Genomic DNA, 18693 nt, shown 5'->3' with positions numbered 1-18693 from the left:
GCCAAGGGCTCGTCTGAAACCAAGATCCTTTATGGACTCCTTGGGAGGCAGAGACTGCTTTGGAGAAGGACAGAAGAGAAGACAAGAAAGGAGAAAAATGGAGAGAGATACCCAATCAACAACTATTTACCAAGAAAGGCATTTAGAATATAGATATAAACTAACATCGCAGGGTGAACACAAGTTGAAGTTTCCCATCCTACTCCAGGCATATAAAAACTGCTAGATAATATATTTTTAAGTATTTTAAACATAGAGAGTCCAGCTCAAAAGCAAGAAAGTGTAATTTTCAGATTTTAAGAGAGGGGAGACCTATACCAGTGAGAGGCACGCCACACCCAATGGGAAAACCAAGGGTGGAAATGGGTTCATAGGGCTGAGATTTTAATGCCTAATCTGGGACTAGGTCCAGGCTATAGGTCCTGCTCTGTTGGCAGGAAGTCAAATCTGCGCTCCCAGTGTGAAACTGAGTGTCAGAACCGATTAAAGGAATAGAACGTCTCAGCTATCAGCCTGGGGTCACTGCAGGAATTGAAATACTCTCCCAGGCCATGGGTGGAATGAGAGAGACATACACCAGATCAGAGCGTCAAGCCTGAAACGTGCACTGATCTAAGATCTAAGCTGCCCACAAGGTATAGAATTCCCAAGCTGAAGCATTACATCAAAATACTTTGGAGGGGCTTCCCTGGTGGCGCAGTGGTTGAGAATCTGCCTGCCAATGCAGGGGACACGGGTTCGAGCCCTGGTCTGGGAAGATCCCACATGCCACGGAGCAACTGGGCCCGTGAGCCACAACTACTGAGCCTGCGCGTCTGGAGCCTGTGCTCCACAACAAGAGAGGCCGCGATAGTGAGAGGCCCATGCACCGCGATGAAGAGTGGCCCCCGCTCGCCGCAACTGGAGAAAGCTCTCGCACAGAAACGAAGACCCAACACAGCCATAAATAAATAAATAAATAAATAAATAAATAAATTTATTTTAAAAAAAAACCAAAAACTTTGGAATCCGTGAGCCTGCAGAGCAATAACAAAACTGCCCTGTGGGCTCACAGACCAAAATTACAAATTGTGGAAAGAACCTCTCCACTATGAAAGATAGCTTATAGACCGAACGTACAGAAGAATTCACACCCAAAGAGCTAGAAATAATACAAACAATGACTCCGACCCAGTCACTGGTGTCTCAGCGTTCTGCTCATCTGGAGGATGAAACAACTAAATGAGCAGTAACAGGACAGGGTTACTTGTGAAGGATGTGGCCATTGTCTGTGAGTTCCAAGAGGTGCAAGCACTGAGCCGTGGCTGGGGACCAGGAGGACATTGGCCTAGAGTTGGTCAGGAAAGACAGGAAGTGACAACAATTTTAGTCAGAAAGTTTGATCCAGCACTGGCATGTGATTGTGTGTATCATCATATGTGTATACTTAAAAACACATATTGTATATAAACGTGTTTATAAACACACACGAGTCTGTGTAGACAAGTGTGTGTTTGTGCTGTGTCTATCCAAGCATGCGATGTGTGGAGTAGTGACATTGTAAGTCTGAGGATATATTTATTTATTTACTAAAAAAATTTTTATTGTGGTTGATTTACAATGTTGTGTTAGTTTCTGGTATACAGCAAAGTGATTCCATTTTATATATATACATATATATTCTTTTTCAGATTCTTTTCCATTATAGGCTATTACAAGGTATTGAATATAGTTCCCTGTGCTATACAGTAGGACCTTGTTGTTTATCTATTTTATATATAGTAGTGCATATATGTTAATCCCAAGCTCCTAATTTACCCTCCCCTTCCCCTTTGGTAACCATAAGTTTGTCTTCTGTGTCTGTGAGTCTATTTCTGTTTTGGAAATAAGTTCATTTGTACCATTTTTTTAGAGTCCACATATAAGTGATATCATATGATATTTGTCTTTCTTTGCCTGACTTACTTCACTTAGCATGATAATCTCTAGGTCCATCCATATTGCTGCAAATGGCATTATTTCATGCTTTTTATGGCTTAGTAATATTCCATTGTGTATATATCCCACACCTTCATTATCCGTTCATCTGTCGATGGACATTTAGGTGGCTGCCATGTCTTGGCTATTGTAAATAGTGCTGCTATGAACAGTGGGGTGCATGTATCTTTTCAAGTTAGAGTTTCCATCTTTTCCGGATATATGCCCAGGAGTGGGATTGCTGGATCATATGGTAACTCTATTTTCAGTCATTTAGGGAACCTCCATACTGTCCTCCATAGTGGCTGCAGAGAGGATATATTTAAATGCTGGAATCTAAGTGGGCACAAAATGACCATAAACATGAATACATTTACAGCATGTGAACCTGGGTGAGCTAATATGTCCTTTTTCATCCTTTCTTTACTCATCTGTAAAATAGGCTTACCGAATGGGGTTGTAGTAAGAATTAACAAGAAAAAATGTGTGAAAAGTACCTAGATGTGGGAATTTCTCAATCTTATTCAAAGTTTTCAATGTGTACGTGTGTGTGTGTGTGTATGTGTACGTGTGTGTGTGTGTATGTGTGTGTAGGGTAGAACAAGCCCTCAAATTCACCTTCCCAGGTTTCTCAAGGTCTTCCCTCCCCATCCCCGGCCCCCTCCACCCCCAGAAACCTCCCGTGGCCCTGACTCAACCACTGGGCAGCTGCCTCTGCCTCGGCGGGTGGGGGGCAGGGACAAGGATGTCCGGGGAAGGGCCAGGGGCCTGCGGTGGGCCAGCTCTTTCCCTCCCCAACTCCTTCTCTCCCTGTCTTCTGTCCCTGCCCGTGGGTCTGCTGAATATGGGTATTTTCCCTGGCTCCTCACATACAGAACACTGCTGCTAATTTTTTTTTTTTTAATTTTTTTTTTATTTATGGCTGTGTTGGGTCTTCATTTCTGTGTGAGGGCTTTCTCTAGTTGTGGCAAGTGGGGGCCACTCTTCATCGCGGTGCGCGGGCCTCTCACTATCGCAACCTCTCTTGTTGTGGAGCACAGGCTCCAGACGCGCAGGCTCAGTAGTTGTGGCTCACGGGTCCAGTTGCTCCGTGGCATGTGGGATCTTCCCAGACCAGGGCTCGAACCGGTGTCCCCTGCATTGACAGGCAGATTCTCAACCACTGCGCCACCAGGGAAGCCCACAATGCTGCTAATTTTATGCCCGAGCTCTGACACTGTGTAATTTGAGGCCAGACATCGTCAGCAGCGGGCTCCGGCCCTGCTGCTGCGGTTCCCGTGTCCCTCCACCCCTACCATCGGTCTTCTGCTGCTCCTACTGCTGTAGGGGGAGAACGAGGCAGAGGAATAGCCAGGAAGGGGAGCCAAACCCTTCACACATTCCAGCAAGCACATCTGTATCCAGCCTTTCTGGGTAGATACAAAGAAATGCCTGAAGTGACCTCCTGCGTCTCGAGAACTGACTTGTGATAACCTCCCCCTCCCCCTCCCCCCGCCACAGCCTGTGAGTAAAACTCACACACAAGTCATCTAGCTGTCCAAATTGGTACCTCCCAGTCCAGGCAGCAAAGCTCACATATTTTATTCACAGAAGCATGCACGCCGGCCCTCCCTTCCCGCCAGGTTACTTTGAAGGTACACCCAAACCTAACAGCTCAGAGGTTTGAAGCAGAGAATCAGGTGGAAGAAGACTGCTGGGGGCAGTCGGAAGCAAATGACAGTAAAGTGACATTTTGACAGTGGCAAAGAGGATGGAATATGAAAAATAAATAGGCTCAAGGACCAAATGCCGGGGGCCACCCAGAGAAGGGGCATCGCTGCATTATGAAGGTTTACTAATGTCCATTCATAACCACGTCTCCAAGGAAAGTTTCAATACACTCAGAACATACCTGAGGGATTGCCAGAGCCTGAATGAGGGCTGGATCTAAATGTCACAAAATGCACAGCCTTTTTCAAACCTTACTCATTCGGGTGCTGTGGGTATGCAAGATAAAATGAGGAAACCTACCTCTGAGTAGCCATTTTTCAGGGCTAAGAGCTCCAGCTGCAGGAAAGGGAGCATGGTAATGGTCAGGGGCTGGGGAGGAGGTAAGCAGCTTCCGCAGAACCAGGAGATGCTCCCAGAAGCTCATCATGGGAACTCAGTAACTGCCTGCTGCCAGAATCAGTGACTCTCCTGGGGAAGAGAAGAAAAATCTCAGATCAGACTGAACAAGAGTCCTGGGGATCCCTCATGCCCTGAATTCCCCAACCCTGACCCACATGTGTCTCTTTATAGTTTATGAGGGGAGCTTCACTGGACCTCCTCCCTGAGCCATAAAGAGCCACCCTGGCAGGCCCTCAAGAGCAGTATTTGAAGACAGAGAGTGTGTGGGTGAGGCCAATTAAACAGCAAGCTCCCTGAAGGCAGGGTGCCCTGCCCTCCTCTGTGACGCACCAGCAGCAGAGCTGGGTCTGGAACTCAGGTGCCCTGGCTCTGGCACACACGAGCTCTGTGACCTCTCTGACCATCAGTTTCCTTGTTCATTTTTCTAAATGGAGATAATATTTGCTTCATAGCAATTTTGCCTTATTCATTTGTTCAAAATGTAGTGAGCACCTTCTACATCCCAGACACCTACTGTGTGCTAAGTTCCATTGTTTTTGTGATAAATACCTTCTGGAAGTGTGTTAGATAAGGTGGTGAATGCCAGGTACTCAGTACAATGCCTGGCCCGTGGAAGGTGGGTAGTAAATCATTGATGTTGATGTTATTATTGATGATCATTTCCTTAGTATGTCTTGGTCCCTTCTTGGTCTATCTCTCCCTGCACACCTTACCCTCCTCTGACTTAAAACTTATCACATCAAATTCTATTTTTTCCCCATATATGTCATCCACTATCACTGCACTTGAGTTGTGGAAACGGCTCTGCACCTAATCAAAATATTTACGGAAATAGACCACCAGGGGGCGCTGCGACCGAGAAGCCCAGTTCCCACTCTGCAGCGCTACCTAGAGGAAGAATGTCGTAAACCGCAAGAGAAGGACCGGTCCGACCAGAGGGTCAAATGTGTGAGATAGCCTGGCAGAGCGCTGCCTGCTGGATCTCACAGCCCTCTCCAGACGGCCTCATCAGTCAGAATCTGAGCAGGATTCATGAGAAGATGCTCCCTGAGGCTTAAGGATCCTGAATCTCCTCTCCTTTGATCATAAGTATGATAACGGCCAAGACGCTCTGAGTTTACTGTTTAACCCTCCACCATAAAATTGCAGGAGTGGGGCTTCCCTGGTGGTGCAGTGGTTAAGAATCCGCCTGCCAATGCAGGGCACACCGGTTCGAGCCCTGGTCTGGGAGGATCCCGCCTGCCGCGAAGTGGCTAGGCCCGTGCACCACAGCTACTGAGCCTGCGCTCTAGAGCCTGTGAGCCACAACTACTGAGCCCACATGCCACAGCTACTGAAGCCTGTGCACCTAGAGCACGTGCTCTGCAGCAAGAGAAGCCACGGCGGTGAGAAGCCCGTGCACCCAGTGAAGAGTGGCCCCCCGCTCGCCACCACTAGAGAAAGCCCACGTGCAGCAAGGAAGACCCCACACAGCCAAAAAAAAAAATTGCAGTACAGGAAAAATTACAGGAGTATATGAGTCAGCACTTGCAAAGCCCTTCCAACAGCATCTGGCTCATAGCCCAGCTCTGTACATGTTGGCTCTGATTATTGTTACTTAATCCTCACACCAACTCCCATAAAATAGGTCATATTTTTATCCCCACTCTGAAAATGAGGAAACCGAGGCTCTATGGGATTAGGAGACTGAACCAAAGTGACCTAGTGGGTGAGTGGCAAAGTAAGATTTTGACCTTAAATCTGGCTGACTCCAAACCCACACTGTTAATAACTGTGCTCTACTGGCCCATTCATTCATTTATTCATTCCACAATCATTTAGCGTCCACTCTTCACAGGTAGAAAGGATACGGAGATGAATCTGGCACAGGTGCTGCCTTCACGGAGCTCACACTCCTATTGAAGTACACATGTAAATATGCATGCATGCATACACACGTGCACATGCACGCACACGCATGCATATGCACGGGCATGCATGCACCTGCACACACATGAACATACACAGATGTGTGTGCACACGCACACATGGAGACACACACACACGCATGCATGCATGCCCACACATTAACACGTGCATACAGAACAAAGCACAATATGGGGAGAAACCAGGAGATACACGTTAAGAATCCAGTTTCCCTGATTCCATACCCAATGCTGTCTTCAGCCCCCAGGGGGTTGCAAACACAAATGTCTCCAGGGACCTGGCAGGTATCCTCAGTTTCTGATGGAGCCAGGGTGGAAAGGCAAGGGGGTGGGCAAGCTGTGGCTTAGGGTCTGCCTTCCATGCCATCACCTTCTGGCACAGAACTCCAAAAGACTCCAAGAAGTCTAAATTTGAACCTGGGCTTCCAGCTTGCCATGAAGGTTTACTTGTCAAGGTAGAAGGGCAGAATTGTTTTATTTGCAGTTTGTTGGCTCGTTCTGCAGCTTTATGTATTTAGACACATGGTACCTGGGCCTCCATTTGTCCTACTGCTCCAGTGCCCGTAGTGTTGGGGTCAGTAAGTAGGGCAGAGGGACTTGTAGGCCACAGTAATCCTCTGGATTTCATTCAAAGGGGAGAGAGAATCCATGAGAGTGTTTAAAAAAAAAGAGTGATGTAATCTGATTAACTTTTTAAAAAAATTTATTTATTTATGGCTGCATTGGGTCTTCGTTGCTGCGTGCGGGCTCTCTCCAGCTGTGGCGAGCGGGGGCCACTCTTCCTTGCGGTGCAAGGGCCTCTCATTGCAGTGGCCTCATGGGCTCTAGGCACGCGGGCTTCAGTAGTTGTGGCACATGGGCTCAGGAGTTGTGGCTCACAGGCTCAATAGTTGTAGCGCACGGGCTTAGTTGCTCCACGGCATGTGGTATCTTCCCCGGATCAGGGTTCGAACCCGTGTCCCCTGCATTGGCAGGCGACTCCCAACCACTGCTCCACCAGGGAAGCCCTGATTAATGTTTAAAAGATCCCTTTGTCTGCTACTTGGACGGTGGCTCACGGGAGGTGGCCTTGGAAGTAAACAGACTATGTGCCCCCTTCTAACAGCATTGTTTTTAAGAATTGGCTTTATCAAGGTATAATTTACATACGATAAAACTCACCAACTTAAAGTGTAATTCAATGGGTTTTGACAATTATGTAACCACCACGTCACAATATAGGAGATTTCCACTATTCCTAAAAGGTCCCCTAAAAGATCGTGCCCCTTTGCCATCAATCTCCTCCTTTCCCCACCCCAGGCCCCGGCAACCACTGATCTGTTTTCTATCATTCTATGTTGCCATTTCTCAAATTTCATACAAATGGAATTAATTATAGAGTATGTAGTCTTTTGTGTCTGGCTTTTTTCACATGGTATAATTCATCAGAGTTGGTGTGTACATCAGTAATTTATTCTTTTTATCGCCAAGTAGCAGTCTATTGTACGAAGATACCACAATTTGGTATCCATTCACAAGTTGACGGACATCAGTGCTGTTTCCAAGTTTGGGGTTATCTAAACAAAGCCGCTACAAACATTCACGTACAAAGGCTTGTGTGGACGTGAGTTTTCAACTCTCTTGGGTAAATAGCTAAGAGGGAGATGCTGGGTCGTATGGTAGGTGCATATTTAACCTTCTAAGAAAAACCATTTTAGAAAGTGGTTGCAGCATTTCGCATTCCCGACAGCCAGCCAACAGGAGGCATATATGTTCAACGTTCCAGATCCACCGTGGCTCAGAGACAGGGGCACAGGGTCTGTAAAGACTAGGGGTCTAAATGCATCCATAGCCTGTGGGCTAGTTATTATCTCCTCTTAGCTCCAAACTTACCCTTCTATGCTCAGCTTTCTTGAGCTGGGGTTGGGTCTCCAAACCACATTTCTGCTTTGCCAACTGATTCCCAGTAGTCTCTGCCACTAGGGGGCACTAGAGGGAGGCCGGAAGGATGGAGAGTAGGAAGGTATTTACTCCTTTATATTCGTTCACTGTACCCAGCGGTGCTGCCCTGGAAGCCGTAGGTGGTCCCAGTAACAATCGATTCTAGTTTCTAGTTTTTTCCACATTCCCAGTATGAGGCTCACCTCACCCCTTCCTCAGCGATCTGAAGTTCTGAGTCCCAGCTCCCTGAGGTCTCTCCTCCAAGTTTCTAAGGCACCAGCACCAGCTGGGCAAAAACACCCCCTCCACCATCTCCCTCCTCCAAGCTTCTAGGTTGTGACAACCCTACTCTCTTTCTCCTGTTCCCACGGCCGTAGGAAGCAGTTACTCTCTGGTCACCTCAGTGTCCCCTTTTGCCTTTTCAGTCTTCTGAGATCTGTTCAACCAATCCCCTATATTAAATTCTCACTGCTAAAATAATTTGTCTGCTGTTTCCCCAACACCCAGCCAGCCTCGCAGGCCACAAGTCTAGCTCCCAGCTAGAATGTCCCCAGGGAAGCAGGATGGTCAGGCAGGAGGAGCCTTGTGCAGGGAACAGAAGGACGGGCCCTTGGACAGCTCACCTAACCACTCTGACCATCAGTTTCTTTATCTGTAAAAAGCACCGAGCTAGAGCCTGATCTAATTGAGGGCTCAATAAGTATTTGAGGAAGGAAGTGGGGGAAGGAGGCATTTTGTAGTGTTACAGACGCCTGCTCAGTTTGGGCATGTTACAAATTTTATTCCAATATCTTACAGGGAATGCAAATTCCTCTCCCTCCTCACTCTGTGCTTTTGTTCTTGACTAGAGAATGCTCTAGAATCCATGTTCCCCTTCTTCCTTCGGTAATAAAGTCCAAAGGAAGTTAGGCTGGACTCATGTCCCCCTGGTAAAGGTACCATTTCCCAATCTACCTTGTAGCTACATGTGACCACGTGACCAAGGGCTGGTCAGTGGGATGGGAGGGGAAGCTATGGGCATGAGTTCCGGGCTGTGCCCTCAAAGGAAGAAGGCGTATCCTCCACTTCCCTCCTCCCCTTCCTGCTTGCTGGAGAGGCCCAGGGTAGCAAATGGTTGAACAACAAAGGCGAGGGAGCTTGGGTCTTTGACCAATGCTGTACAACTCACATTCAGCCTGTTCATGAGAAAGAACGAAATCTCTATTGTGTTCAAGCCACTGATATTTTGACCTTCGTTTACAGCAGCTGAGCCTGTGTCCTACTTCATGCATTAGAGCAGTGCTGGCAAACGTGATTTGTGAAGGGCCAGGTAGTAAATATTTTAAGCTTTGCAGGGCGCCATTCTCGGTCAGTCATAACTACTGGATTCTGCTGTCATAAACAATAAATAATTGAATGGGTGTGGCTGGCTTCCAATACAACTTTATTTACAAAAATAGGCCACAGATGCGGCCCTTGGTCCGTACTTTGCAGATCCCTGCACCAGACTTAAGAGCCAAGAGTCTCCCTGATAACAGTTCACAGAGACTCTACTAAGAGCTGAGGAGAGCTCAGGTGGGGATGAGGCCGAGCAGCTGCCCAAGTGCTTGCCCTGCCCCCCACCCAAGGTCGCCTCCTTCCTGGGGATCTACTTCTGCTTCTTGGTGCCACTATGATGCCACTGCCTTTAATTAAAACTCTGCCCCAGGAAAGAAGGGCTCCTCTGACTGTGGTCTGTACAGCCTAGCGATGTTGGTAATTGATGTTTTTTAATGATTCCATTTATTTTTTCACATTTTTTTATTGAGGTAGAGTTGATTTATAATATTATATAAGTTTCAGGTGTACAACATAGTGATCCGTGATTTTTAAAGGTTATCCTCCATTTATAGTTATTATAAATCATTGGCTATATTCCCTGTGCTGTACAATATACTTGTGTAGCTTATTTATTTTATACATAGTAGTAGGTACCACTTCATACTCTATCCGTATCTTGCCCCTCCCCCTTCCCTCTAACTTGACTTTCTTGAAGGCACCAAAAGGGGATCCTCCCTCGCCCAGGCTCTCCCTCCAGCCCCAGCACCCAGGGCATGTTTTCCTCCTGTTTCCTGCCTTTTCTGTATCCTACAGATCAACTTGGCTTCTCTCCATGCCTTCTCCCCACTTTCCTCCCACTGCTGTGATTCTAGGGCTTTACCTCATCCTTTTAACTCTCTGTATCACCTAAGCTGGTCAAAGACTTTCCCTGAAGGCTGGGAGGCCTCTCTCTCTAGCTCCTGGGAGTTGGGGGTCTCTATCAGATCGTCTTCTCGACTTTCCACCTCTTCCTGCTGAGGATTATGTACCATGAGCACATTCAGGTCAAGGACTGTGTCATATTCATCTATGAATCTCCAATGTCCAAAGCAGGGTCAACAGGAGTTGGTGGGAGAGAGGAGGTGAAGAAGGGGGCACAGCAGGTGAGGGGCTTGCAGCCGGCTGGGACTGGGCTTCCGGTCCCAGGAACTCCCCTCTCCCTGGGCCAGGCTGGGACCCTGGTGACCGAGGTAATGCATTTCCTCTGCCTCATGGCTCTGCCTTCAGTGTTAAAGGAAGCGCTTCCTCTCTCCTAGCCCACAACATGCAAGAGCTTCCCAGAGTGCCCCGCTGCCCTGGAAATGTACACACAGGAATCGGACAGCTTTGCAACATGAGGTCCTAGAAATTCTGTAGCCGCCCTTCCATCTTCTCCCCCTTTGGCAATCTGCTCCCACCCCTGAGTCCCTGGGACCTCCTGCCAGGGTGGCCGGAGCTGCTCTCAGTGCATCCACTCCAGGCCTTACATAGGGCCCCTTCTCCATCCTTGGCCTCTTCTGATGCCCATGAAGCAGGCTTGGTTCCCTGGCACCGCCTCTCCAGCATCTCCTCCTCGTCTGGGGGCTCCATCCCAGACTCCTCACCATCTGCTTCCTCAGCCCCCTTCTCACCCTTCACACTGTCTCTGGCTGTGGGTTCCATCCACTCCCCGGCCTCATTCCCCTCCTCTCCCAACTCCAGCCTACACTGCAGGTTGGTCCCTGAGCATGTATAAAGCTTCTCTGCTTGACCAACTCCCACTTCTCCTGAAAGACTCTATGTACCATCTACAGGAAAGGTGTCGCAAGGATTAGAAACGTGGTATCTCCTGGCACACAGTAGGTGCTTGAGATGAGGAGGTTAGGATTGTTATGTGTGGGGGACCCTAGAGCCCTGGGGGTGCTGACATCAAGCATGGTTACTGCTTTCATCAGATCCCAGCGTGGGCGTTACCTTCATAATGACATCTGATGCTCTGACCACTCCAACCAGTGTAGTGGTGAGAGAAGGGGTCACCCTTTCCCCATTTCACTTAATAGCAGGATCTAGACCTTCTCCAGCCCCCAACCCTGATTCTTTCCAAGAGTCCACTTCTCCTAGAAAGAGGAGGAAGAGGGGCCTTATCTCTACTACTCAGCAGCCATACCCTTCCACCCCTACCCCAGCCCCCTTGGGCCCTGCAGTGTCCCATGTGGGGCATGGGTCTGCCCCTCATTCCCCCCAAACCGCATTTACAGGCTTCCATGGAAGGGTGAAAGGTGTGGGCTTGACCAGAGGGGTGAGAGGCTCCTCGCTGGCTCTCTGTCTTGGGCCAGATGCATGGCCCACTGCAGGAATCTTCTCCCATGTATGATCCTTCCTTTCCGACTCTCCTCCCTACCCAGTGGCTCTGATTCCACCTGTTACTTCTTTTCACTGATGTGTCACCATTTGAACAAAAGATGCAGACACTTATTTCACAACAAGGAAGAAGATTTTGAAGGATGCATTGGAGGTTAATGCTCTGAGTCCTTGCATACCTGAAAAGGTCTTCATCCCATCCTCATGCTTGATTGGGCTTAGCTGGGTATAGACTTGTTTGTTGAAAATCATTTTCAGCAGAATATCAAAGGCAGTTTTCCATTGTTTTCTAGCATCCTGTGTAGGTCTCGGGAAAAACAGAAATACCAACTCCATTCTTATTTTGGTTTCAATGTGTTAAAACTTTTTTTAGATTTTGGAAGCTTTTGGGACCATCTCTTTATCTCTGGTCTTCTGAGGTTACATGGTGATGTTTGTGGTGTGGATTATTTCTTGTTCATTTTACTAGTTCCCAGTAAACCTTCTCAATCTGGAAACTCACAATCTTCAGTTTGTGGAAATTTTGTTTCTTTGATAATTTTCTTTGCTCTCTCTCTCTGTCTTTAATTCTTCTAAGTCAAATGTTAGACCTCCTGAGTTGTTTTTCTAAGTCTGTTTTTCCCCCTCATATTTTCCATCTCCATTTCTTCCTGTTATACCCAAAAGATATTTCTGTGACTTATCTTCCAAAGTTGCTACTGAAATATTTATTTTGGCTACCTTATGTTAAATTTCAAGATCTCTCTCTTGTTCTCTGATTGTTCAGTAGTTTCCTATTCTTGTTTTATGAATTGTATCCATCAGCTTTTGCTGTGTAACAAACAACCACAAAAATCTCCGTGGCACATAACAATAAGCAATTTATTTTTGCTTATACATCTGTGGCTTGACTGGAGTCATTCTGATCCAATGAATCATTCTTTTTTTTTTTTTTTTTTGGCCACGCTTGTGGGATCTTAGTTCCTCAACCAGGGATCAAGCCTGGGCCTCAGCAGTGAAAGTGTGAAGTCCTAACCGCTGGACTTCCAGGGAATTCCCCAATGATTTGTTCTTGAGTCCCATCTAGTGGGACAGTGTTTCTTCCAGTTTCTTTTTCTTTTACCATTTTAGTTTGGTATCTCTGTTTCACATGGGTGGTTTTCCTCATGTGTCTAATGCTCTTTGGTTATTCATTAGTATTTAAGACAAATGCACTAATAAGGCTGCTCAGAAGCTCTGCAAGGGTGGGTGATGGCATGTGGATTGACAGGTGTCTATTTGGGTGCCGGGGCAGGGAGGCAGCTATGTTGTTGGGAACCCTCACAAAGATAGCCTGTATAGGTCTGTTTCTCTAGTCAATTTTCCAGTACTTGTCTTGCAGCTGACCTTCTACGATTGCAATGTAGGAGTGGGCAAGTGTGGACTGGGGGTGAGAGTTTCGGAAGGATGTCCTGACCATTCAGAATGTAAATTTCCGATTAATACCATTTTCAGCCCTGGGTCTTGTCCCTGTCCCCTGTCATGCTGGTGGCTTTGGTGTCCTGAGAGTCTCCCCTCCACCATCTCCAGAGAATAAACCTCTTGCAGGAGGCTCAAGGGTAAGCCCCTGCCTACTGGCTCTCAACTCGCCCCATCATCCCCTCCACCTGTGTCCCTAAAGTCCCGGTCCTTGTTGGGGTTCTGGAGGCTCACTCGTTTTCTTCTCACTGGAGTCCCCTTCTGTGTGCTCTGGTTTCTGCTGCCTTCTAAATATGTTACCATCATTCCAAACAAATCCCTCTTCTAAAAGTGTGTTGCAATCTCTCATCTCTTAATGCACCCTTTCTATTCCCTTTGTCCTTGTGGGATTATACTGTTTATATTTTTTTCTCTATAATGACAGCTCATGCTCAAGAGGGAGGAGAATCCAACACTGCTACCTTTTTTCTACAAAGTAGTTTATTGCTTTTTGTGTTTATAAACATCTTTCATCCAGACTTTGCCCAGGGGGCCTCTCTAGTAACAACACAAAAATTAATCAAGGTATTTTCCTGAACTAAGAAGTCATCATCTGCTACCAACTCCTCCAGGAATGAAGCATAACAGGTATTTTAAAAATTGGCAATGCATATTTTTTTTCTTTCATTTGCATTATTCCTCTCATTTCATAGATGAGGAAACTGCAGTTTGGAGAGGGGAATGAATTGCCCAGGTCACAGAGCTGAGCTGGGACTTGAGTTCCATCCTTCTCATTTCAGAGTGCCTGCTGCTTCCCCTACACCACACGGCCTGGGGCCCAGAGCGCTCCTTGATGGAGAACACAGATGCAGGGGCCACACACAGACCAGGTGCTTTACCTGGCTCATTCAGCACTGCTGGCTGCAACGGTCCACGTTTATACACAAGGAAACTGAGACTCGCCAGAGTGACACACTTCACATCCCCAAAGGGCAGTTCCCCTCCACGAAGGGCTGACTTCAACCATTTTCTGATGCTTCTCTTGCAGACATTTCTAACTTTGTCACAAATTCAAAGATGGTTTCCCGACAGACCTAGCTTAGGCATCCACCAAGCATCGGGTGCCATGGAGACCGTGAAGCAACAGAACCATAGGAGAGGGTTTTCCCTTTGGAGACTGTCATCTGCCCTGGCCCGAGGAGACCCAGAGGCCTGGAGAGGCTGAGTACCTGGTACAAGGTCACTGGCTCCCATCAGTCCAAGAGCTCTCAATTCTCACCATATGAGAGAAAACACCCTTCGTTCTTAAATGTGGTGACTAAACTGTGTCTCAAAAGCTAATCCAATTTGCAGACCTATTTGGATGGAGGTCTCAGGTGGTGAATCATTATTTTGCATGCCCCCCTGCTGTTTGTGTAGCATGTGCTGGGGAAGGGTGAGGGGAGCAGGCTGGGAGCTCCCTGGCGCCCATCCTGAGTGGGTGGCCCCAGGGCCGAGGGACTTTTAGGCTAAAGAACCAGGCCAGATGGGTGTCCACAGTGCCATGTGGGGAGGGAGGATTTCCAGGCCCTGCGGACAAACTCTGGGAAAAAAATGGGTCACCCTAATGCTGTACAGTCTTCAAAATAGAAGTCTCCAAATAGTAATCGGCTGGAGGTGGCCACAGAGCAATTAGGCAAGGAAGCTGGGGAGAGGGGAGGAAACAGGGCCAGGGATGGGGAAGGAGCTTTCCAGAGAAGCAGGCACAGCTGTGCCACTGTCAAAATATTGATATGCTTCTACACCAGTCAGTTAAAAAGCACTGCTCCTTGGTGCCTGTGCACCGCCCCCCTTCCCAACACTCCCCCCGGACTTCTGGAGCCTCCTCACAATGCAGCAACTAAAGGGTTAATGCCTGGTATATCAGGTGGCCTCCAGGACACTGCTTCGGACCAGACAATTGTGGTGACAGATTTTGAAGAGGACCCCTGAAAAAATAATGACATTAACTGACACGGATGCCACGCTGGCTTAGGGCATTCACTCTCTGCGTTAGCCCACGGGCACATCCATGGATCAAGGAGCCTCTGCTGTGTGCCAGGCCCTGTGCTGGGCCCTGGGGAATCAGGCAGGATGCAGGTGCAGCTCAAAGTCAAGTGAGGTTCAGAGACCTGGGAGTTGGTTCATTTGGCTGCAAATAGAGCAGAAGCGGAGAGAGAGGAGAGGCGAGGCGGAGAGGTCAGCAGGGGACAGACCAAGGAGGGCTTTAAAAGCCAAACGAAGGAGACTGAACTTTATCCAGCAGCCCAGGAACAGCTGGGGAGGGATCTGAGCAGGGAAGGGACCGGATGGGATTTGCGTTTTACCTAGAACATCAAGGAAGCCAAGGGAAAGATGTGTGGGAGCAGGGCAAGACGAGAAGCTGGAAGACTGGGCAGTAGACTGAGTCTGTATCTAGGGGAGGGTCTGAGGAGAAGGACAGACAGAAGGCAGGATCACAACATCCTTGGCTGATTCCATACAGCCACACTGTGTATGGAGCAAGGTTCAATATCATCCCCATTTGAAAGGTTGGGAATGTTGAGGCTGCAGAACAATAAAAGTAGCCCACCTATATTGAGTGCTTACTGTGTGTTCTAGCACTGCTCTAGGGGCTTTACATGTAAAGTACCAATAAGTTATCTATTCCTATGATACCCATTTTACAGATGAGGAAACCAAGGCAAAGAGTCAGTAACTGGTTCAAGGTCATGCTGCTAGGAGGCAATGTGAGAAGAGGAGAAAACTCAGAAAGAGACTCATGCTGGCTTTGAAGAGACGTAAATTCATTCTGTGTGTCGTTAAGAGGAAATTCCAGGTAGGATAGAAGGAAATGCCAGCTCCATATAAAGCATTTTCTAACAGGCCAGACTGCCTTGTGAAGCAGTAAGCTTTTGGTCAATGGCAGTCTGCTAGTGCAGTGGGGGGTCCCTGTAGGGAGAAACACCTGGAGCAGAGGGACATCCTAAGAGGGGGCTCTGGATCCAGATGAACTGGGTTCAAATCCTAGCATGCTACCTTCCAGCTGAGTGACTTTAGAAAGTTACTTAGCCTCATTGTGACTCAGTTTCATCATCTATAAAATGGGGCTAAGAGTAGTGTCTGTCTCCTAGGGTGGTTAAATGAGTTAATACATGAATTAACTCACCATTATCAGCACCCTCATCACCTGAAAACGAGCCCCTCTAAAACCAACTTCCCTTCCCGAGTTTATGATTGCTGTCTCTATCCAAACCCTTTCTTGCTCCCTCTGACCTCAATCTTATGCGAACTGAACACTAATCAACCAGAGTCAGATGACTAAAATTGCTGTTGTTAAGATCATTAATGACTAAAACTGTTGTTGTTGATAACATCGTCGATGTACTAAAATTGCTGTTGTAGACATCATCATTAACATACAAACTCAGGTTGTTTGTCCAGGGAAAGATGGGTTCACAGGCCCTGAGCCATGGACCACCTGGCCAGAGAATCGTAAACTGGAGAAATCCTGACTCCCGAGACTATAATTAAGAACTGTCAGAAGATGACGATTCATCCCAGCTTCTTTGTTCTTCTCCTTTAAAAATACCCCCAACTCAAAGACCAAGTTGGAGGGGATCTGAGACTTGTCTCCTACTCCTTTGCTTGGCGCCCTGCAATAAACCCTTACTTTGCTGCAAACACCCACTGTCAGTGTTTGGCTTTCTGCATCTCGGGCACAAGAGCCCTTGCTTGGTATCCACACCCCAGGATTGCGGGGTGGCAAATGGCACTGAGCCCAGGGAAGTAGGCCAAGAGCTAGTTAGTGAGGGACCCAGGAAAAGCAAGCTTTCTCTGGATTCTCTTGAGTGACAGGCTGCAAGCAGGTTCCAAACACCAGATAATGAGCTGAGCAAGACGTGCCTAAATTCATGTCCTCTTTGTGTTTACTTCTCAACTGCTCTCCCTTAGGGTTCAGGGAAGTCTTTTGACAGTTTCAGGATGATTCTGCCTGAATTCCAAGGATAAATGTAGGAAGGAGTTTGTGTCCCTGGTTGTGTTGGAACATTAAGGGATCACAGCATCCCCTTCCCAGCCCTTGAGGCCAGAGTGAAGGTGATGACAGATCCAGACTCCAGGGAAGACCCTGTCCAATGCCTGTGAGGAAATTGGACTTTCTGTGCTCCACCTTCATCTCCTTATGTTCACACTCTTCCTGTCAGGGTTGTAAAAGTAGAAAACCAAAACCAGGAGGAAGGAGACAGCTCAGTAAGTCCTATGAGAAGATCCGTCTCATGTCTTCACTGTGAAGAATTCTTTCTCATGCAAAATGGACAAAAATGCAAAAAAGACAGCTTGATTCTCTTGCTCCTCCTCCTTCTTCTCCTTCCTCTTCTTCTTCTTCTTCTTTTTTCCCAAGACTGGGGTCTAAAGAATGGCTACTGCCCCAAATCAAATCTACCTGGTGCATCACCCAGGGTCCAGCCAAACAGGAGAAATCACACCAGTTATTTTAATAGAGAGAATTTACTAGAGGGAATCGTTTAGACAGGTCTTACAACCTAGAGGTTCAGAGAAGGGACCCTGGAGAACTGAGATCTGAACCACTGAGAAGGGACACTAGCCAGCTGGCTCTGGGATCTGAAGGAAATGCAGTAGGGCTAGTTTTGGGTGCTGGAAAAACTGGAGATGGTAACAAGTGCTGCCGCGGAGAGGAAGGGCCATTGCTAAGCTGCAGATGTGAGGCCAGGTGATGCTCACGAGAACGGCAAGCAGAAGGGAAAACCCAAGGCCCTTCTACCTCCACGAGCCCGCAGCCTCCCTCTAGCGCCCACTAGTGGCAGAGCCCTACACGAGGCAGCTGGCAACACAGAACTGGATTTGCAGAATCCCAGCCCCAGCACCACAGAGTGGGACATAGAAAAGGGTGGGTTTGGGCCTGAGATGATAGCTTAATAACCAGACTACCTTCACCACTGGGGACTTGCAAAGAAATGGGCCACAGGCCTCGGAGCAACTCCCAAAGCACCATTTAGAGGGATAAAAACTCTCTTAGAAATAAATTCTGATTTATCTAACATTTATTGATCACCTACTATGTGCCAAGCACGGTGCTGGGTGCTCTGGGGAGGCTTGGAACCAAAAAGATCTTCAGGGTTGAATGCTCACATGCTGACTCTTTATCAAGAAAAATTACAAGGCAAAAGCTGGCTCTACTAGGAGCTGCTGGACGAGTCACAACATTGACCTCTATTTTCTTGATCATCCAAGGCAGATGGAGTGATCACCTTACGTGTAGACCTTATGGCATAATTAGGAGAATTGCATGAGCTAAGAAAGGTAAAGTGCCCACACTCAGGAGCCTCAGATTAGCCTTCCTTTTTTCCCTCCTTTACATTCACCTCATCTTGGTCCCTCCTCTGCTCCTGGCCTTCTTTTTTTCCTGTTCCACCACCACGACCACCACCACCACCATCATCATCACCATCATCACCTGCAATTGGCCCCTCTCACTTAGATGCTGCACGCATTATTTTATTTACTCCTCACAACCATCCTATAAAGTGAGTAACATTATTATCCGTATCTTATAGACAAAGAGCCTGAGTCCCCGAGAAGTAAAATCATTTGCCCAAAGTCACAATACAAAATAGGAAGTATCCCTCCCCTTTTACAAATGAAACCAGTGAGGTCCAAAAAAAATGAAACGACTTACCCAGAGTCATCCCAT

This window comes from Balaenoptera ricei, chromosome 10, assembly GCF_028023285.1.
Source record: "Balaenoptera ricei isolate mBalRic1 chromosome 10, mBalRic1.hap2, whole genome shotgun sequence".
NCBI classification, from domain to species: Eukaryota; Metazoa; Chordata; class Mammalia; order Artiodactyla; family Balaenopteridae; genus Balaenoptera; species Balaenoptera ricei.
The sequence above is the reverse complement of the archived record's forward strand: the minus strand, read 5'-3'. Positions refer to the sequence as shown.